The 23,588-nt window shown below is 41.0% G+C and overlaps 1 pseudogene; it reads right to left on the bottom strand.

Moving 5' to 3' along the window:
• Positions 1 to 19,372: 19,372 nt before the first annotated feature.
• LOC145544422 (cytochrome c oxidase subunit 7C, mitochondrial pseudogene) lies at positions 19,373 to 19,700 on the bottom strand (annotated as a pseudogene).
• Between the last annotated feature and the right edge of the window lie 3,888 nt (positions 19,701 to 23,588).

Here is a 23,588-nt window from a genome sequence, read left to right as displayed (position 1 = left end):
TCTGTCTTTTTCTGACTTATTTCAGTTAGCATAATACCCTCCAGGTCCATCCACATTGTCGCAAATGATAAAATTTCATTATTTTTTATGATTGAGCAGTAGTCCATTATGTATGTATACACCACATCTTTATCCATTCATCTGTCGATGAACACTTAGGTTGCTTCTGTATCTTGGCAACTGTAAATAATACTGCTGTGAGCATCAGGGTGCAAATATCTTTTCAAGTTAGTGTTTTGGGGGGTTTTTTGGATATATACCTAGGAGTAGATTGCTGTCATATGATAGTTCTACTTTTAGTTCTGCTTTAGTTTTCTACAGTGACTGCATCGGTTTACATTTCCACCAGCAGTGTACAGGGGTTTCCTTTCTCCACATCCTCACCAACATGTGTTAATTTGTGTTCTTTTTGATGATAGCCATTCTGACAGGTGTGAGGTAGGATTTAATTCTTAATGTAAAAAAGAGATTATGGTTCTAATAGAAATAATCAAAAATGAAATAAGTGAATGTAAACTATGTGGGAAAAACAGGGATATCTTTTAGTAAATAAAAAAGAAATCAGAGGTTAGGGAAGAAATGTGGAAAATAATCCCATCATATCTTCTAAAGGTCCCATTTCAATTGTTTTGGAAATGGCCAAATACTGTGTAAGTGGCTTATAGCCCTCGTTACACTGTCAGAGTGTCTTTTATTAGATATAAAAGATCTTTTCCTCAAAATATTACTTTAAAAATATAATACCTGCATCAGTAAATTATCCAGAATGTGTTTTTGTTTGTTTTTCTGGGTTTTTTTTAAGCGATGAAGTTTGCTTTTTGTGGTGTTCTGTGCTAAAAGAGGTTTGTTATTTGGAATTAAGAAAGGAATTATGAATTATCAGTAGGAATAAACAGTCTCAACTGAAATGTCAGAACTTTTATTGTCCCTTCAGAATCACAGTCACAACCAGAGCTAGTCTTTCTATCTTTAACTTCCCTCAGAAGGGCATTTTTCACATTGTACTTTTTGTCTTTGAGGAAGTGCTGTAGAAAAGTTACAGTTACTCAAACATTTAAAACGTGCGGGGGCAGCCACTGAAAACATAAAGAAGTCATAATACTGTCATTTTGGGCAAGATCCACCAGCCTACATCCTATTTTTAGGAAGAGGAGAGTATCAGAAAGTCTTACACTATGGTATTCATTGGACTTTCTCCCCCACTTGTCACTTATAAGCAGACTCCTAAGCAAATTCATAAGAACTCATGGAAGTAGAGTAGGAAACAAAAACATCTGACTTGGAAACATCAGAGACTAGTAATAAAATAGTATCCTTTTGTGGGTGTGTATAAATCAGCTCCAAAAATGTAGTGTGTCACATAAAAAAAAGCACTGTCCAAACGTTACATCAGGCTTTTTTAAGGACTAATGTATGAATAAGTTTATTTCTTTTCACATAAACAGAATGCACAAAGATCTGCTGTTAGATGTAGTTCCAGGAGTGATGATGGGTCTTTGTCTTTTTACACTTCTTGACTTGTAAGAATCAGTCAAATTCTTTCTTTCTGCCACAGATTCCTGCCAAGGTTTAAAATACATTTCATTTTTCCAATAAAAAATGTAGAAAACAAATGGGATCAAGGCTATGGCTTTTAGAAGTAGCTTGTTAAGCACCAGCAAGTCCTGCAGACTGCCATTGACAGTTCTGTTGGATGCTGTGTGACTTTGTCCCTGTGTGAAAGTAATTGTAATTCTTTGGAGGAGGTGGGGCAGGGGTGGCATCTATACTTAAAAATTATCAAGTGTTGCATTAGGTTAGAGTTTCTGAAGCTTAAAACTCTTTCTTTAGAAAGAACATCTATTAATACAGTTTCTAGTTATGAGGGCTAAGGTCCAAAGGACAGACCAAAGGAATGACAGAGGAAGGGGATTTAGGGCTGACAGGTGGTCCCCAGACATATTGGCTGAAAGAGAGTTCACAGCTAAAGTGTCACATGTGGGTGTTACTGTGTTTTCCTCGTCCACGCTCTCGTGGAGGGCTGTTCTGAAGCACTCAACAGTACTGGCTATGGCCATCAAAAGTGACTTTAACAAGACATTCAGAAGAATAGCCCGGCTCTTTTACTGGTTCCCAAAGTCACTAACCTGCTCGAAGAATCGGAAATCCAAGTTGCTCTGGAGCCAGGGGCGAGGTAAGTTATCTGAGGCTAATGCTTCATTTGAAATACATTTTTTTCTGTTACTGAAATGGAGCCTCTCTCAAGTAGGGAGAAAATAAAGCTCTTAAAACCTTTAAGAAGTTATTTAACATGGTTTTCTGAGAGAAAATTAAGAGAAAGCAGTTTGAAGGTGAGAGCTTAAACGCCATGAACATTTTATAATCCAGTTTATGCTCTATAGGCATTTGGGTTCGGAGAAGTTTTCTAGAGAGAGATGGAGAATGTTTAGCTTTTTTTAAAAAAAAGTAAGAAAAAAGTAGCTCTTATTATCAATGAATCTCAATTTGCTTGTGGAATTAAAATACCTTAGAATAACTGAAAAAAGAATAATCAAATGCATTCCCCTTCTCATAGAAAACTAGAAAAGTCAATGGACCATTTTATTTCTTTGGGTCAGTTTATACAGCATATTTTAGTCAAGCATTAAGGTAAGATTTTAAAGCACCTTAAGTGTACCGCTGCATTTCCATCTAGTCCTGCCTGGCTGGAATATGAGGGTCCTAGGACAGAGGCTTGAGGGAAGAGGGTATCTGATACCTTCTGCAGAGCCCAACTCTCATCTTTCTACTCTGCACCTGGGAGGAGGTCTGGACGTGCCGCCGCCGGGAACAAGGTGAGCAGATGCTCTTCCTTCACAGTGTTTCATCTTGCAATTGACTAAAAACTTACAGCTTTTTGACACCCATGTAGCTCTGCATGTTACATAAGAGCTTAACATTTACCCGTTGTCTGGTAGGTGATCCAACATAATCTGCTGATATGATAGAAGAGCCACCACCACATCTTCCTTTAACTGATACAGAAATGACTGTGGATATCTGATTAAGAACTTTACAAAATGTAGGGCCTAGTACATTTCAGTCATCTCTTTTTCCTTAAACTGATACTTCCATTCTTTTTCACTATCAAAATATGTATAATCTAGCTTAATAGTTTAAAACTCTCAGGGGATGGATGTGTGTGTATGCGTGCCCTCACATATGTAATAGTATAACTGGGGATGTTAGAGCCCCAAGGCAACTTAAAACATCATCTTCTCCAATCCCTTCATTTTAAAGGTGAGTGAACTGCCCCCCAAAAGTTAAATATCTTAACTTCCAATACCATTTCATGGGAAGAACCAGAACTTTATCCTAAATCATCTGTCCACTGTGCCTTTTACCAGTCCATAGTGCTATGGTTTGTAAACATCAGAGAATGTGAATGTATAAATCTGACTGAACGTGAGGGTTGATGGAAATGTGATATCTTCATTGGGGTGATGGCTACTTGGGGGGTGTGCATCAAAACTTATCCAACCAAAAGTCTATGCAGTTTATGTGAATTATACTGCAAGGAAGTTAATCTAAATTAGAAATTATTATATCGTTAAAAATTATTAAGTGTGTTGATGGAAGTAGCACATTTAGATCAAAACCTGCCACACAAGTTCTGAATAGATGTCAGTTTCTATTTCTAGTCCTAACAGTGCATTCAAGAAAGCTAATTTTTGATCCTTGAAAGCAAAAAAGAAAAAGTGTTGTAGGTTCTCCAAATGGGAGCTGAGATACATGAGTTAAATATGAATGTGGTGTTTCACTCCTCTGGATTCCTGTTACTATTCCTGCTAGCTAAGATGTATTGAGGTCATTACTGAAAAGAGGACACTGAAAAAAAAACACCAAAATGACTGACTGAAATTGGGGGTGTTGATGTAGCCTCTGGGTACATTAAAGTCTTAGAATAGATGGACCTTAAATGTCTATGAGCCCAAGAACAAATGCAAAATTAAACAAGTGGGATTTCTTAAAGAAGCTTAATAATTTGCCCCAGACACGTAGCTGAAAAGTGGCATAGTCAGGGGAAGTGAGTTTTGGTTTCATCTACGCCTGAGTTTGAGCTCTTCACCCACCTTGGAAGCCCTCCTGGATCTCTTCCCCCAAATAGTGAGAACATAGCCCTTCTACTTGCTGTGTTGATCTCATCTCTAGAAGAGAGGGGGAGTCTGAAACTAGAAGAAGTTCAACTTGTGAAGCTTCAAATTTTTAATTTCATACTTATAAGTGCTTTAGAATCAGCAGACCTTTTTGGAACACCAGGAGGCATGAAAGCAAGTACTTTTGGAAATGCAGTGTTTCCTGTGACATGGTTTTCTAGACAGATCTGTAAAGTTCAAAGAGAACACCTTTGAAAATACCAAAAAGCCTATGTTACAGAATGAATCTTCTCTAGGCTCAAAACTTTCTTTTTTTATGAGAGCATATAAAGTAATAATAGAAATTGCAACAACAAAAAAAGAAATTGCAACAAAGCTTCTGTTTCCCAGATGTCAAATCTATTATTTTCATCTCAGCTCCTGCTGGAGGACTTAGGGAGAAATTGGCAAAGACCCACCCTTAGCTTCTTTTAGTCACCAAAACCCCAGCACGGTGATAGACCCATGGTAGGACATGCTCAGTGCTATTGATGAAATGTTTGGTTAAGATGTTTTAATTCTTCATCCCACCCTCTCACCCAGCCAAGCAGGCACACAAAAGAACACGAACACGTTATGCATACATACACACAACATCTAATCAAGTGTTTTGTCAACGGCAATTTTATGACTGATCACCATCAAATGATTTGGATGATTTGCCAAGAGAATTGAGAACTCATTCATGATAATGACCAGGAGTGCCAACCCAAGAAATTAGGGACCAGAAGTCTCCCCCTCTCCCACCCCCCAAACTATTTGGCTGTGATTTCTACAGCCATCCACCTACTTGGTTTCAGCTAACTAAGCTGGGTTTCTCTGTCCCAGGAGGGGTTTAAGATGCAACAAAACAAAACATTTACAGAACTAATCCTGAGAATCTGGTTCCCTGGGGAAGAAAGAAGAGCAAGGATTTCCTCAATTCTATCCCTCCCACTGCTTTGCGTTGCTGAACCCCTCTGGGAATCCAGAATAGTGTTGCTTCTAGAGCAGCTACATTTCCCAAACCCAAGGTGTCAGGCACAAGGACGTGGTGTGAAGGGATGGGAGCTGAGCATTGATTGATTCCAGGGGAAAGAAGGATGCCCACATGATTTTTTCTCTGAGATCACTTCTCTGTTCATTTGCTTAAAACCACATGGGCTTCCTTGTTTGGACGCTACTGTGTAGATAAAAATGTCCCCTGTGGGTCCAGAAAACCCCTCCTTGCCCCCCAGGTCTGCCAGGCTTAAGCAGGAGCTCTCTGTAAAGACCAGCTCCCAAATTTGTATATGATCCAGAGTCACTTATAGCCTAAGACCAAAGACTCTGAATTTGGGGATGGAAAAAGCAAACTGCAGCAAGCACAAATGTTTTTAACAAAGTGGCCTTCACCCACTTGTGGGCTGATCTGCCCACAATCCAGTTCCTGAGTGGGTAAGTTGACCAGGGAGGGGCTGGAAAGCTGGTGGTGGGAGGGAGGTCTTGAGTCCTACCGGATTACTGTTGTCAGTTGCTAGCTGTTCTGGCTTCAATCATTCTTCCTTGTTCCCTTCGTTCCTTCCATCATGCTCCCAGCTTCCCCCAGAGTGAGATTTCTAAAGCATGTGTATGCTCCCATCACTGTCCCTCCTGAGTCACACACTGCATTGTAGCTCCCTGTTGTTTACAGGTTTTTTTTTTTTTTTTCCTGATTCTCCTGCACCACTCACGCCCAGAACACCTCTCATGATGCTCCATGGTGTCAAGGTGCAGGGTCTAAAGAGGGCGCCAATGCTCTATTTGAGATCCGCTGACTTTTAAGGTACTGACTCCTTTGTATGCCATCCAAGGCCCAGCTCAATTCAGCCCATATAACCAGTCCCATCTCCACATACTTCCTGCATCACATCCTCTGCAATAACTGCATCCATCCTCTGTGGATACATCAGCATCCACATTGTGGTACGTTTCTTACCTCTCTTCTAAACTGTTAATCTGACAGGGACTAACCAAAAGTTCACGTCCTCCTTTTCAGAAGCTCTAAAAGCATCCTCTCCTCTTTTTCCTCCTTTTTTCTCTTTCACTTTTTGGCAGACCTGACTAGCAAAGCTGTCCTGCGGCACAGGTGTCTCTTGTCCTCATTGTCTCTGGAAGAGACGTACACATTCTTCCACTATTTTTCAGCCTTTTAAAGCCCCATATATTCAGCCTACTTGCGATCATAATGAGCTTCAGCTGTGGAAGGGAGAAACAGGCTGGTAGGTGGCATCAGTGAGTGTGGGTGAGATTCTGCAGACCTAGAATTTATTTGACTCTGCACTGAATTTTTTCAAAGCTTACTTTTCTACTGTTATCTGTTCCGGAGTTTCTTTTCTTCTGGTAGGATGATCAGGAACATGGAGATCTGCTGTCAGAACCGACTTGAGAATATAGATCAATTGATTCCTTGCTGCCACTGTGATGTGTAAAAGAAACAGTTGAAAGAGACATGATGTCAGCTCATTAATTCTGCCCCACAGGCTGCAAACAGCCGCAAATATGACAAGCCAGGTGAACAAGGGAGGGAGAGAAGTCAGTAGTGACCTCATCTCCCCACAGCTACTCATTATTCTGAGGACTACAGCCACTTCTCAGTGTGAGACCACAGGTTCTCTTACTTCAGAATGTCCTGGGGTGATTGTTAAAACTTCGCCTCCCAAACCCTCTAGCCTAAGGACCCGTATTCCTGGGGGAGGGGCTGTGACTCTGCAGCTTTAACAAGCTCCCCAGGTGATGCTCATGTGCCTTCATCCAGGGCCTACTGAATTACACACCCCTGCCTTCGAGTCTCAGTAAATCGGGTCTCAGTAAAGCCGTCCACGGTCGCCGTCAGAGCACAAGGACCAAGAACATGGTTTGAGGTCAGACCCTGTCTTGGCCACATATTGGTAAGAAACCAACTTCCCCTCTCTCTGCCACAGCATCTTCTTTGATAATATAAAGATGATAATAACAGTACTTATTGCTTAGGATTGTAAGAATTAAGTTAATGCTCACAAAGTGCCAGGTTCCTGGCTCAGTAAATTGTAGCTCCATTTCCCAAACCAGGAATTCCTAAACTTCCATCATTCATAGGCCATTGTTGCAATTTTTTGCCATATTTGCATAAGGCTTTATTAAAATTCACTTAATATGTGTATATATATTACTAAATAATATACCCATTTTACTTAGCATCATCCTAAGAAATACCTGGGAAATAATTGGCTTGGTGTACTATTATATTTTTACACGTTAAAATGTGTATATGATTTAGGAAAATGTACAGTGTTCATTTCAGGTACCACCATGGTAAATCTACCTACCACCAGTGGGAAACCCTGATCAAATCCATCTTCAGTTCAGGAAACTGAGACTCAGGTTAAGTGGATTTTCAAAAGTTATACAAGGAGTGGTGGGCAAAGGCAGAACTAGAGGAATTCAGGTCTCCTTCTAACTAGGGCAGTGCTCCTTCCTCCACATCAACCTGGTGGTTCAACAGTGTTCTTAAAAGATACATTGAAATGTACTGAAAATAGAACATTCCTTCCTGAGTCTGATGTCAGTAAACGGAAAATACCCTTATAGATTAAATTGGCTACAAAGGAAAGCTCTCTTTAGCCTTGAGGAGAAGACACTGAAAATGCAGTTTCATCTCATTTTATCCCTAACAGACTCTAAGCGGGTGCTGGAGAACAACACACAAGACAGGTGAGGCTGAGAAGCCAAGCTTCTGGGACTGAACTGTGCAGCTAGGGCTCCTGGTAATGGGGCAGACAGGCTCTACCTGCAGAGGGGCAGCCAAAGGCAGGCTCTACTCCCCCTCACAAGCTTGGCCTCACATAAGTTACTTAACCTTTCTGGACCTCTGTCTGTAATATTCACATAGGATTGTTGGACATTTTAAGTACCATCTAGAGAAAATGCTTAATACAGCAGGAGTGGGGTGCTTTTCTTTTTTCCTTTTTTCCTTTTTTTTGGCTTTGCTGGGTCTTTGTTGCACATTCGGGTTTCTCTAGTCGTGGCTTAGTTGCCCCATGGCATGTGGGATCTTAGTTCCCCAAACAGGGATCAAACCCACATCTCCAACACTGGAAGGTGGATTCTTAATCACTGGATCACTGGGGAAGTCTCTTGTGTGTTTTCCTAGACTGAATGATCATATGCAAAGAAATACGACTAGCTTTGAAGTCAGAGCTTGAAAGGAATAAGGTATAGAAAACCTGCTACACCAAGTGGTTAGAACTTTAGTGTCTTTGCTGATCAAGTGAATTCATAATTCTATGTATCTTTAATACAGAATGCAGCTACTCCCCCACAGTCAAGCATTCAGGGAGTGCAATCAAGTACCATGTTAAGCTAACTGGTAGTTTTTGCAGGGGTTCATGTTGAAGGTGCAGTGGGTGTTTGGTTTTCGTTGAGAAACCATTCATTTCCTACTTGGAGTTGATCCAAGGGTGAACACATGACCCAAGCCTGGCCAGTCAGCATTTTTTAGCACCTAGACATAGACATGTAAGTCCATCCAACCAGAGTCAGTCCTGGATCTTTTGATGGAACTTAAGAAATCCAGAAGCACTCTGTCCACTAGATGCATGCCAGGAGTTGCTGACAGTCATCTTGCCACCCTGAGAGAAGAACTTCTTGAAGATGGAGCCATCACAGACAGGAGAATGAAGAGATGGAAGATAGAGCAAGGGCCAATGATCTCGTTTGAGCCCCTGGATCCAGCCACACCTGAATCTAATGTATCCTTGCACTTATAGGCAGTGTCATTTGTCTGCAAAAATACAGGGAAGCCTAACCAACAGATTGTTCATTTGAATTATTGCTATGACAAGTGAAGAGAAGAGATAAATCTCAAGGGACTCAATTTTCATATCTTACGGCAGTCAAGCTAGCTGAGACATTTCCATTCAAGTACTATGCACATGTCCTGCTACCTGGGACCCTATACCCTTTTCTGCCAAGCCACTCCCATCTAAAGAGCTTAATCCCATAACTTGGGAGTCACCACAGTTAAGATAATGAGCACATCCATCACTCTCCAAAACCCCCTCATGCCCCTTGATCATCCTTCCCTTTAACCCCGCCTGCCCCCACCACTCTCATCCACTTTCTGTTGCTGTAAATTAGTTTGCACTTTCTGGAATATTCTATAAATGGATTCTTAACAACATGTACTCTTTTTTTTTTTTTTTGGTCTGGCTTTCACTCAGTATAATTATTTTGAAATTCATTTATATTGTTGTATATATCAAAATAGTTCCTTTTTAAAATCACTGAATAGTATTTCAATGTGCCATAATTTGTTTATCTATTAATCTACTCATGGACATTTGAATTCTTTCTCAGTTTAGGACTATGAAAAAATAATGCTGCTGTGATAATTGTGGACAAGTCTTGGTTATGGACAAACCTTCCCTTTCTCTTGGGTAAATATGTAGGAGTGGTATGGCTGGGTCACACGGTAGCTGTATATTTAATTTTTAAGACACTGTCCAAGCAGTCTTCCAAAGTAGTCCTACCACTTTACATCTGCATCAGCAGCACGTGAGAAAGAGTTCCAGTAGGTCTTCCCCAGCACGTGCTGTGGTCACTTTTTCACTTTAGCCATTCTAATAGGTGTCTAGCAGTATCGCATTGTGCTTTTAACTCTCATTTCTCTAATGACTAATAATATCTAGCATCTTTTCATGTACTTATTTGCCATCTGTGTATCATCTATTTTTTTTTTTTATGAAGTCTGTTGCAATCTTTGGCCCATTTTTTAGCTATATTTTTTATTGTTTGTTTACTTTGTGCTGGATCTTCATTGCTGTGCATGGGCTTCCTCTAGCTGTGGGTGTGTGGGCTTCTCAATTGAGTGGCTTCTCTTGTTGCAGCTCATGGGCTCAGAGCACGGGCTCAGGAGTTGTGGCACACAGGCTTAGTTGCCTTTTGACGTGTGGAATCCTCCCGGATCAGGGATTGAACCCATGTCCCCTGCACTGGCAGGTGGATTCTTAACCACTAGACCACCACGGAAGCCCTGGTCCATTTTTTATATTGACTGTTTACTTTCTGGATGTTAAGTTTTGAGATTCATTATATTTTTCTGTATCAGATTTGCAAATATTGACTCTCAGTCTGTGGTTTGTCTTTTCATTCTCTTGACGGTGTCTTTTGAAGAGAAGAGGCTCTTAATTTTGATAAAATCTGATTTGCAATTTTTCTTTTATTAATTATGCTTTTGTTGTCTTATCTAAGAAATCATTGCTTAACCCAAAGTCATAAAGATTTCCTCCTATGTGTTCTTCTAGAAATTGTATAGCTTTAGGCCTCACATTTAGGTCTGTGATACATTTTGAATAAATTCTTGTACATCATGAGAGGTATGAATTGAAGTTTATTTTAAAGTATGAAAAAACATGCATGTCCAATTGCCCCAGCACCATTTGTTAAAAAGATTATCCTGTCTCCACTGAATTTTGTTCTTCGTTGAAAATCAGTTGACCAAGTACGTGTGGGTTTATTTCTGGGCTCTACCGGAATACTGTTGTTTTTTTTTACTGTGGTAAATATATATATAACAGAAGTATTGCTATTTTAACCATTTTTACATATACAATTGGGTGGCACTAGTTCACAATGTTAAACCATCATCACTACTTTTTCCACTGAAAAAGTGAACATATTTAAAATCTCACTTTTTCCTTGAAACAAACTTGGAAATTTTGAACTGCATTCCATCACACTCCCAGTTTTATTTTAATGTAAAAAATAATGTTGAAACTTCAGGAAGATGAACCATATTAGCCTTTAGCTTTATGAGGATTCCACGGCATCCCTCCCTCCCTGTTTGTGCAAACTCCAACTCAAGAGGAAATCAGAACTACAGAGACCTCACAGGTCACCTAGACGCGCCCCTTCGTTTTACAGATGCGAAAACTGAGAACCCAGATCACACACTGGTAAATGACAGAGCCAGCTGAGAAATAAGAAAGGCTATTTTGGGGCTGCTGAGGGTTTTGTACCAAATCCTGACCACTTCCCTCTATGAGATCCAGCTTTGGTGAAATCAACTCCCCTCTCTGCCTCCAGGCACCAGAAAAGTGAAGCAAGGCTACCACCATCCTCACAGGACTAACCTGAGAGTTTAACCAAGGGATAAAAATGCCTCAAAGTTGACAACAGAGGGGGATCAGGGACAGAAAAGCACAGCCACTCGGGAGAGAAGCTTACAGTTCTCACAAGAGGCAAGAGCAACACTAAAACAGCAGTTCATACTCTCAGGAACTTCGGGTTTTCAGTGCAAAGATAAAACAGTCCCACTGATGGACCTGCTTGAAGAAGGCAACCTCACCTCCCCTAATTCTTGACGCTGTTGTAAAGGGTTCCTTTTCCCCAAACGATGGGACTTGTGACCTGACTTAGTGTATGATACTTTTCTAGTATCCTTGGAAGTCGTTAAAACCTGTTACCCAATCAATTAACAGCTGTGCTCATAAATGCATATTTTCTTAATAGGACAAGCACAGGGCTTCCTTCAACAACAATTATACTATCAGTGGGTAACTGTCTGGAGAAACTTACTATGATGCTGGACATCATTCTAAACAGTTTTTTTCTTTTTTTGCCACACCACTCTGCAGGTGGGATCTTAGTTCCCCAACTAGGGATTGAATCCATGCCCCTTATATTTGAAGGGGGGCATCTTAACCGCTGGACCACCCTGGAAGTCCTTTAAGTCCTTATCAAAAGTCAGTGCAGTGGGGACTCTTACAGAAGACGTAATGGAGGCACAGAGAGGTTAAAAAAGTTGCCAAAAGCCACACAGCTCACCTCGACCATCTGTATCCACCGGCCTTCATAACCACAATACAGGCATCTCCAGTTAAGACTGTGGACTGAGAAACCCTTGACCTCTTCTGACCTAATTTATAGACCTGGTTGTGAGAGTTTGACAGCCCTGATGAACAGGGCTGCTAAGCACGCTGGTGGCCAGTTGGAAAAATACGCAAAGCCAGGGAGTGGAAGGAGGCCTGGCCGCCTGGTGGGCTCTGAGTCACATAGGTCAGCAGGAGCTGGCCCACTCAGCCTGTCACCCTCAGCTGTCTCTCTGTGCTGCACACGGAGCCAGGGCTCAGAGATGGGAACTGCGATTTATAAGCTCTCAGGAAAAATCAACTTTCGGGTGAAGAAAACCCATATACCCGGTAGGTTCTCCTGGCTTCTGACTATCTGACAGCACCCGGCCCACTGGGAGTACCGTCTCGACATTAGTTCAGTTGTTCGTGCCTTTGATGTTACAGAAGGACCCAGCTGGCCTTCAGGGCTGGGGATAAAAGCTTCAACGGGGACTGCTGTTTGGGTTTCTTGTCATCTGAGTTTGTTTATAAGCCAGCTCACAAGTACGCTTGATTTTCTTGTAGACCAATGTGCTTTCAAATGTTGCATGAGTTAAACAAAGGGTGGTAACAGCAAAGCCCTGCAGCTTCTTTCTATTACAGGACAGCTCAGAGGTTTAATTTTCCATAACAGATGGAACAGTAACTCCAGCATTATTTTGACCAGTTATAAATATCAAAGACATGTGTTTTGCTGGCTAGATTCTTCCTAAAAGGATTCAAGGACCTCCAGGCGTTAGTCCTCAGCTCCCAAATCTTTCTTGAGGAGCAGCAGAAATTGCCTTTGGGCTCACGGTGTAGACAGGGGGTGATGGGAGCTATCTGGTGATAGGGGCACCGGTATAATCAGGAGAGTTTCTAGTAGCTTCAGCTGTTGGTAGATCTTCATTAGCAACAAAATTGAAATGAGGGTTTAACAGAGAATAAGTAAAAGAGGGGTATCTCCCACTTTTCTCTTGCCAATGACAGATAAATTACCCATCCTGAGGCTAGTAAAGGCCTCTGCAAGGTTGCGGGGGAGCAGGAGGTGGCACTGTTGTGTGTATGTGTGTATATTTAGAGTGAGAATGTGACAGGGGCTGGAATGGACACAGAGAGGAATTCTACCTGGTTTTAAGCCATCAACTGTTTTGTTTCTTGGTGTGAGTAGCAAGAAGCTTGTCTTAATGCTAAGCAATGGAAAATGTTGCCAGGGCTGTATGTCTGCCACATGACTGTATGTCTGCCACATGACTGTATTATTACTATTCTCTAGAGATTCTTACAAAACCAATAAGTGGTTGTGTTTCTAGAATTGCTTGCCTGGTCCTCAGGCAAATCATTGTCATGATTGATCATATCTAAGACACTGTCGATTGTGATGCTTTATGAACCACAAAGCAAGGAAAATGCTGGACTTCCCTGGTGGTCCAGTGGTTAAGACTCCATGCTTCCACTGCAGGAGTCATGGGCTCAATCCCTGGTCAGGGAACTAAGATCCCGCATGCCAAGTGGAGCAGTCAGTAAGTAAATAAATTTAAACTGAATTTTTAAAAAACCTTTAAAAAAGGAAAGGAAAATGCTGTCAATTAGATGATACATCATTCATTGTAAGACAGTTCACTTCAGAGATGTTTACATGTTTTTAAAAAGTGCCTTTAGTATAGATGAAATTTGGTAGATAGCCTTCCAAAGTTCCTTTTAGTCTTGTAAAACAGTGCTTCCTCATAAAAGTATTCCCATCCCATTAAAACTTCGTTTACAAGAAGTAGATAAAACTTCCCCAAATTGGGCTTTGCTTTCTCTTTTTTGAAGTATGCTTTTCATAAAAGGAAATAGTGGGCCTGCTGTAGGCTTGACATTACAGTGAAAGAGATTGAAATTAATTATGAATGAGGGACAAAAACACATCAAAAGAGAATATGTTTCCTAATATCTTCAGTAAACCTTGAATAGCTTATAGAATATTTGACTATCACACATCTCTCTAATTCAATTGGCCTATGTTGGGTTTACTAGAACATCAACACATATAAATAATAACAGCATCAGTCTGGTTCCCAGATAAGAAAGGAGAGCTATAGAGCTCTCAGAAGAAAAAAAAAGATGGTGCACACCTTGGAAAGGAAAACCATGGAATAAGGGATTGGAGTGCATCTCTGCACTATGCTCCATGCTTGTCTTACTGGTTTCTCTGTGACATGTGCCAGGGCTGACCCAACTGTTTTCCTGAAACTTTCTCCTGTCTTGACTTCCTTTTCCACACTCGTGCGTCTTTCTCCTCTTGCCTCTCAGAATTTTACTTCTCAGTCTTCCTCACAGCACCCCCTTCAGCATCAGTGAGCTTTCCTCATCCTAGTTCTTACTGTGGTAGGAATAGCTGCCACTTTGTGTGAGCTCCTATTCAAGAGCATTCTCAGAGTTAACATGTTACATCATTTGAAGGCTCACAGGAGCATGGCGAGGCTCCACAATGCCCTCTGCTCACAGAGGGTCACTTGAGCTTCAGAGTGGGCTAATAACTTGTGCAGAGCTTTACAGTAAGTAAGAGGCAGAGGCAGAGTTCAATCCAGACGGCCTAACCAACAAACTACACTCTTTCCAGTAGGCCCGTCTCCCTCTCAGACGGCTCTCAGCCATAACCCAGACCTTGCGATACAGCTGAATAAGATAAATGACTCCCCATCTCTGACTCCATCTCAGCGCCCCATCCTGAACTGCAGACTCACTCACCCAGCTACCAGCTGGACATCCTCCCACATAACCCACCGGCACCTGGATCTCAAACTGCCTAGAGCTCAGCCATTCATCTTTTCTGCCAGCGTCCGGTTTACCCTGTGACCGACATCACCTGGGGGGTCATCTTAGAGTCAGTCCCCTTTCTCCGTATCGACATCCAGACAGGACTAGCTGCATCATTTGCTAGGGCTGCTGCCACAAAACACCACAGACTGGGCAGCTTAAACACCAGGACTTGATTGTCTCGCAGTTCTGGAGGCTGGAAGTCTGAGATCAGGTGTTGGCAGGTCTGGTTTCTCTGAGGCCTCTCCTTTTGGCCAGTAGGTGGATGCCTTCTCTCTGTGTCCTCACATGGTTGCTCCTTGGGCTCTGTGTGGCCTGTGTCCTAATATACTTTTTTTTTAATTATATGTTTATCGTTGGCTGTGCTGGGTCTTTGTGGCTGAATGGGCTTTTTTTCTAGTTGCAGCGAGGAGGGGCTACTGTTCGTGGCAGGGCTTGGCTTCTCCTTATGGTGGCTTCCCTTGTAGTGGAGCACAGGCTCTAGAGTTCACAGGCTTTAGTAGTTGCACATGTGGGATCAATAGTTGCAGCTTCCAGGCTCCAGAGCACAGACTCAGTAGTTGTGGCACACGGGCTTAGTTGCTACTCAGCATGTGGGATCTTCCTGGGTCAAGAATCAAACCCAGGTCTCCTGCATTGGCAGGCAGATTCTTTACTGCTGAACCACCAGGGAAGCCTTCATATACTTTTCTTATAAGAACACCAGTCATATTGCATCACAGTCCACCCATGTAACCTCATTTTATCTTAATTACTTCTTTAAAGGCACCATCTCCAAATATAATCATATTCTGAGATGTGAGGTTAGGTCTTCAACAAATGAATTTGGGGAGAATACAGTTTATCCCATGACACTCACCTTTAGGCATCTCTCAAATCTGACTTTCCATCTTCATCCCTTTTAGTTGAGAACAATGCCATTTCTTACCGTTATGATACACTCACCATTATGAATATTATACGTAATTTGTTTTGATTACAAAAAGAGTTAGATGAACCTTATAAAATGTAAAGAAGCACAAATAAAAAATAAACCCCTAAAATTGGTAATTGACATATAGCCTTACCTTTTTTCTATGCATATATATTTTAAATACTGAATCATAAATAGATTCTCCTTAGTAATTTGACTGTATCATTTAACAATTTCTCATGCCAGTGAATGTTGTTCTCCAACATCACTTATTGATCATGTCACAGTATTCCATCACATGGATGTAACATATTAACTGACTTGCCATTGCTTCCGCATTTCTACCATTACAGTGAAGATCCCTCATCATAAGTCTTTCCTCACATCGTGATTATTTCCTTAGGGTAAGTTCTTAGAAGCAGTGTTATTGGGTCAAAGTGTTAGTCCAGTTTGAAGATTTTTGATATATATGTTCACAAATTGCCTTCCCAAAAAGGCTGTTTCAATTCGGACTCCTGCCAACACTGCTTGAAGTATCAAATTCTCAGCATTCTCACCAGCACCGTGTGTGTATTAATTTTCTAGGTGAAAATGTTCTCTGGTTTTCACTGGGTGATGACAGTGCCAGCTTCCTTACAGTGAGTTCATTTCTGTAGCACAACAGTCTCCAAAGCAGAGTTAGCTCACCGGCCAATTCTCATGCTCCTAAAATCTGAGACCTCAGTCTACAGCCCACCCCTCCTTCTCTTCAGCCCTCAGTTCTGTCCTGTAGCACAAGCACCCCTATCCAACCCCAACCAACACTATTGCTCCTGAGCAACTCTTGGGCCTCAGGGTGATCACACCAGCATCTCCTGTTGAAGGAGGACCCAGGCAAGAAGACTGCATGGGCCCTGGGAGCAGGCTGGAGACCATTTGGGCAGAGAAACTCAGAGTCCTGGGTACCCAGCAAGTGATACCCAGAGGCTGGTCATGTTGGTTCTAGGTGGGCATGTCCTGTGAGCTCCGTGGGGAGAGCATGGTTAGAGAGAGGCCAAGACAGGCATCTAGGCAATATTGTGTGAGTACCTGCCAGTGTGCAAGAGAATCCACTAGAGACTGAGAAGATATTAGATGTTCTATCAGTATTACCCTTAAAATTTTCTATTTTTATAGATTTTATTGTATATGTAATGTATTGCAGTAATGTATGTATACAATGATAAATAAATATATTGCTTACCCTGTATGCATTAGAGACATACGTTCAATTTCCTCTCTCTCTTTTTTTTTTACTGACAGCAGAGTGGGCTCAAAACAGTTTAAAGACTTCACCATAGGAATTATGTAAACTGATGATCTGATTTTTTAATCCATCTCCTTCCTTTAATCCTGCTGGTTCCCCTTCCAGTCTCTATACCGCTACCAGAAGGTTTTTTCTTTTTTCTTTTTTTTTTTACAATATAGACCTGATTTTATCACACTTGTGCTTTAAAATATTTCCGTTGTTTTCCCCTGGTTTGGTTTTTCAGTATCTCCTACTCCTGAATTCATCCCACCTCGCAGCTTTCCTAAAGGCAGTCCCAGGACCAGCGGCACTTTTCTCTGTCCAGCCTCCATCACTTGCATAGATATGATGCTTCTTCTGCTTGAGTTGTTCTCTCTCACCTCCTCCAATGCCAATTGCCTAATTCCTAGACCACATCACCTCAAGTATCACCTCCTCGAGGAGCTTTCCTTGGCTTTCAAAGGCTGACTTAGGCATCTGTCCTGAGCCCCCACTCCACACTGTTGTTGCATTTGCCACACTGTCTTGTGTAGTTCATTTCTTATCCGTTTCTCACACTGAGGGCAGAGACTGGTCTTCTATGACTGTGTATTGAACTGTTCAACAGGCCTGGGGAATGAAGTAGGCGTGAACATTTATTGCATGGATATAAGAATGTGGACAAGCATGCAGACTAAGTCCCTACAAATTAGCTGACTCTGACTCTAGAAACTGTGGCTTCTGGGTCACCTCTGGATGCCATTAGGAAAGGTAGGTCCCTGTTACCCTCCAGTAGGTTTAATCCTGGCATCATCACACAAAACATTTTTTATAATGATGATGTAGGCTGCTGTAGCCTTGGCTAAAAGAAGAACTACCTGTAGAGCCCCACTCAACGTTTTCCTCCAGGTTCTTCTTGCCTGGACACCACTTTCATAGATAAGGTTGCTTCATAATAAGGCCCCTTATGTATTTCATAATGTAAGATGCCTCTTGAATGGATTTCATTACTTGACTACTGTTTAGAGAAGTCTATTAGCTGGTGAATAGAGTTGTAGGAGTTCTTATCTATGTGTTGTGATCTGGCTGAAAGAGACCTTTTAGAGAGATTTACATTGGAAAACAGTTTGGCAGTTTCTCAGAAAATTATGCAGAACTACCATATATCCCAGCAATTCCCCTGCTAGGAATGGGAACAATCCAATGTCCATCAAGTGATGAATAGATGTGGTGCTTCCAGCCAGTGAAATATTCAACAATAAGGATCGTTCTGATACGTGCTACAATATGGATATGAACTGAACTGAACTGAACTGAACTGAAAGGAGCTAGACACGAAAGGCCACATATTATATGATTCTGTTGAAACAAAATGTCCAAAATAGACAAACCTGTAGGAACAGAAAGTAGATTAGTGATTTCCAGGGGCTAGAGGAAGGAGGAAATGGGCAGTGGCTGCTAACAGGTAGAGGGCTTGTTCTTGGGATGATGGAAATGTTCTGGAATTAGATAATAGTGATTACTGTGGAACATTATGATTATATTAAAAATCATTTAATTTTATTTTTTAATTTGTATTTATTTTTTTGGCCACACCATGCAGCTTATGGGATCATAATTCCCCGACCAGGGATAGAACCTGGGCCCTCAGCATTTAAAGCACCAAGTCTAACCACTGGAAATCCATGAAATTCCCTGAACTTTCTGCTTTTTAAAATGGTGACTTTTTAACAACATATAGTTAATTTACAATGTTGTGTTACAGCAAACACAGCAAAGTGTTTGCAAAGTGATTCTGTTATATATTCTTTTTCATATTCGTTCCCATTGTATCAATAGTGTACCACAGGGTGTAGAATATAGTCCCCTGTGTTATACAATAAAACCTTTTTGTTTATCCATCCTATATATAATAGTTTGTATCTGCTAACCCCAAACTCCCAATCCTTCCCTCCCTAACTCCCCTCCTCCACTGGCAACCAGAAGTCTGTTCTCTACGTATGCAAGTCTGTTTCTCTTTTGTAGATATGTTCATTTGTATTGTATTTTAGATTCCAGATATAAATGATATAATATGGTATTTGTCTTTCTGTTTCTGACTTACTTGGCTTAGTATGATCATCTCTAGATCCAACCATGTTGCCGCAAATGGCATCGTTTCATTATTTTTTATGGCTGAGTAATATTTCATTGTATTTTTATACCACGTTTTCTGTATCCATTCGTCCATCAGTGGACATTCAGGTTATTTCCATGTCTTGGTTATTGTAAATAGTGCTGCTGCTATAAACATAGAGGTCATGTATCTTTTCAAATTAGAGTTGTATCTGGGCATACGCCCAGGAGTGAGACTGCTGGATCATATGGCAACTCTGTTTTTAGTTGTTTGTTTGTTTTTTTTTTAATGCCATAAGTTTATTTACAAACATATCCAGGATGCTGAGTTCAAGGGTTTGATCCTTTTAAGAGACTGCACCTCTTAATATGCTCCTCTTCCTATCTGTCTCATGGATTACTTTTTAAGCAGTTGGTGTCTTACTATAAAGAAAGGTGCAGCAAATCCAGACCCAAAGAACAAAGTCATCATAGCTAGTAACCTCCACTTGTTTTCCACTGAAAATGGTATTCTTCCCTGGACCCTCCTTGTAGTGGCTCCGACGAACCACAGAGGTTGTGAACCTCCGGATGCTCTGTCCCAACATAGCGCTGTTGGAAGCTCTACAAAAGATTCAGAGACTGAAGGCAGCAGAAATGGCGGCTGCAAACCGAGCGATCCTTACCTCACGACCTTGTTCCCCTAACTTGTTTTTAGTTTTTTGAGGAACTTCCATACTGCTCTCCATAGTGGCTGCACCAATTTACATTCCCACCAACAGTATAGGAAAATAGGAAAAGTATTCCTTTTTTTCCACAACTTCTCCAGCATTTATTATCTGGAGACTAGACTTTTACTGATGGCCATTCTGACCTGTGTGAGGTGACACCTCATTGCAGTTCTGGTTTGCATTTCTCTAAGTGCCTATTGGCCATCTCTATGTCTTCTTTGGAGAAATGTCTCTTTAGATCTTCTGCCCACTTTTTGGTTGGGTTGTTTGTTTTTTGTTGTTGGATTTTATGCGCTATTTGTATATTTTGGAAATTAAGCCCTTGTCTACTGACATCATTTGCAAATATTTTCTGAGTCAGTGGGTTGTCTTTTCATTTTGTTGATGGTTTCCTTTGCTGTGCATAAACTGGTAAGTTTGATTAGGTCCCATTTGTTTATTTCTGCTTTTATTTCTATTGCCTTGGGAGACTAAACTAAGAAAACATTGCTACAACTTATGTTTTGCCTATGTTCAGAGAATGTTTTGCTTATGTTCTCTTCTATGAGTTTTATGGTGTCATGTCTTATTATATATATATATTTAATTATTTAAGACATAAATGGTGAATTTTATATTATGTGAATTTTATCTCAATTTTTAAATTGCGAAAATGACATTGATAGTAGTCTAATCTGTCTTTGTGAAATGTATTCACTGGTATCATGTTTGGATTTCAGAGAAGGCCAGGATTTTATAAATGGCTCAGCATACTGCTATGAAAGAATAGGCCCTATACAAACACATGTCTCCATTACTCCACATCAGATACTGGGTTTTGGTTTGGAGGCTTAAATTTCCCTCTGCCTGTCAATGGACAGAGATTCATGTACCTCTAACCAAGAACCTCCTGCGCTTTCTCTTTCAGAGGGTAAATACATATGCCATTCTTACTGCCAAGACCTGGTACATCTGGATTACTCACAAAATGGGAAATTACCAAGCAGTATGCGCATTTGTGAAGTAAGACACTCAAGCCAAAACAACCCTCAGGTAGGTGCTACGCAGTGCTTGCAGTGTTCTGAATTGGAGGCTGTGCCATCACTTGAATGCCAATAAAATGGGCTCCTTACCCCTATGGCTTACCTGTGTATCTTCACAAGTGCTAACTCGTGCTTCTTCTTTGCCATTGCTCCTTTCTTCTGTTGCATCGGAAGCTTAACCATGGGTTGTGATCCTAGAAATTATAGGATAGAATGCGCTAATAGTTTATCCAACAGATTTTGGAAAAGATAAAAGGCGTCAATCTGTACCATTGTTAGCCCACGTTTAGGATGAGGTCTGGCTGACGGGTGGACTCACTGCCAACTGACAGTGGGACTTGAACTTTGAATAAGTGTGATGGTTGTTTCTACATCTGATAAAGAGCCTCAGCGAGAACACTATTCAGGAATCCATCATTTTTTACTGGTTCCGTTAAAGCCAGGATCTCCAACTAGTTGGTCGAGATCTACTTTCGATAGGGCCTCAGCCTGGTTTCTGGCAGACCTCCCTCCTCACTGTTTTCCCTGGTTTGTTGAGATTTCCAAAAGAAAGGGGGTACCACCAGCAGTGAAGCTTACTCCTCTTCTACCTTGACTATTTCTAGCATCTTCTCTCCTGAACTTTCAAGGTTTTTCTTTAAAAGTCATCTTTCCCCCTCACCCCAGAAAGTTGGGGGCAGTGGCATTAAATGATCCTTGAGTGTCTTGTTGATTTCTGGGAGCTTGTTTTCATGTCTGAATAGGATTACTGAAATCAGGCAACAATATACATCTTTCCTTCACATGTGTCTGAAGTTATTATTCAGTTTGGGGCCGAGAGACTGATTCTGTACAGCCCCCTGACCAATGCTGAGCACAAAAGAACAGATTGGTGATTTTTGCCCCTTGCTTTTCCCCTAACAAAGTTAACTCTTGATCAGAGCAGTCATAGCTGCTGTGATGAGTTTGTTCAGCATGTGTGGCTCTCACATCTGTTAAATTTCCATTTAATTTAATTACACTTGGCAGGGGCATAAGGAACGAATGGGGAGTCAGTAAAGGGCATGAATAATAGCTTGTCTGGCAAACTGATGGCTTCATTTTAACTAGGGAGTGATGAGACTTTTACAATGGGAGTCGATTGGAGTTCCTGCAGAGTTGTACCAGCTTTAAAACTAATTTCAGAAAATGCCTTCATCTCCAGAAGAAAAGCTTGGATTAGGGAGGCAGTTTGTAATTTAATAGGATGACTTTGGAGTGAGCAGAGAGAATAATAGAGGTATTGTGAGAGGCTCTAGAGGAGAACAAATATATACTTGTTCGACTTGAAAAAAAAATGTAGAGTTCAAGTGTAAGGTTTAAACAAATTCTTTAGGAAGTTTCTCAAAAGGTACCTGAACTACCAATGCTGAATAATTCATATACTTCTTATATACATTTTTAAAAAGTAACACTGAGCAATCCTACATGGCTCTAAAAGCTTTACATAATTATAAAGTAATTTGATATTTGATTTTAGTTTAATTAAAAAAATTTTTTTTGTGGACCATTTTTAAAGTCTTTATTGAATTTGTTACAATATTGTTTCTGTTTTATATTTTTGGGGTTTTTGGCCATAAAGCATATGGGATCGTAGCTCCTCAACCAGGGATCAAACCTGCACCCCAGCATTGGAAGGTAAAGTCTTAACCACTGGACTGCTAGGGAAGTCCCTAGTTCACTTATTTTTAAACTGTAGAATTTAAGATTTAAAAGTTGATGTTCTTGGGAGTTCCAGATTTGGTTTGCTGGATAGAGACAAAGCAGAAGATGTGAAAAACAGCTTCCCAACAGGCTAAGTATAAAATTTCTCTGTATTAAAGTAAGAATGCCCCCAACTGGGAATACCACCCTAGGATATAATTTCCTGCATATACATCTAGGGGATAATGTGTACTTCACAGGAGGTGATGAGAATTAAATTCAATTTTGAATATTTTTTCTTTTCATAAGGCATATGCAATATAATACATTGTTTTAAAATTCTACCTAACCAATCCATTCCTGTGATTTGAATGGGGGTTTGATACTGTATTTAGCTTTTCTCATGAGTTGTTTTTGTTTTTTTTAAGATTTTTCTATGTGGACCATTTTAAAAGTTCGTATTGAATTTGTTGCAATATTGTTTTGTGTTTTGGTTTGTTTTTGGCTGTGAGGCATGTGAGATCTTAGTTCCCTTATCAGGGACTGAACTGGTACTCCCTGCATTGGAAGACTTAACAACCACTGGACTTCCAGGGAATTCCCTCTCAGGGGTTTTAAACTTGCTAAATGATCAATGCAATGATTTCAAAGTCATTTACAGGATTCTGAGTTCTGACAGTCTCTCAGGATAGTAACCTTTTGAAAGTGTGTGTCAGCTGATGCTATAATCTTTGGCCACTGCTAGAGCGATAAACTGGAGAAGGCAATGGCACCCCACTCCAGTACTCTTGCCTGGAAAATCCCATGGACAAAGGAGCCTGGTAGGCTACAGTCTGTGGGGTTGCTAAGAGTCGGACACGACTGAGCAACTTCACTTTCACTTTTCCCTTTCATGCACTGGAGAAGGAAATGGCAACCCACTCCAGTATTCCTGCCTAGAGAATCCCAGGGATGGCGGAGCCTGGTGGGCTGCCATCTATGGGGTTGCACAGAGTCGGACACGACTGAGGCAACTTAGCAGCAGCAGCAGCAGCAGAGGGATAAACTTCAGAATTATTTCAATTCTGTGGAGACCCTTAAGAGAACTATTTCAAGCAAAATTACCTAGAAGCTATAG

Source organism: Giraffa tippelskirchi, chromosome 4 (assembly GCF_054371585.1).
Source record: "Giraffa tippelskirchi isolate mGirTip1 chromosome 4, T2T-mGirTip1v1.2.pri, whole genome shotgun sequence".
Lineage (NCBI taxonomy): Eukaryota > Metazoa > Chordata > Mammalia > Artiodactyla > Giraffidae > Giraffa > Giraffa tippelskirchi.
Note: the sequence above shows the minus strand (reverse complement) of the source record. Positions and strands in the feature narration are given on the sequence as shown.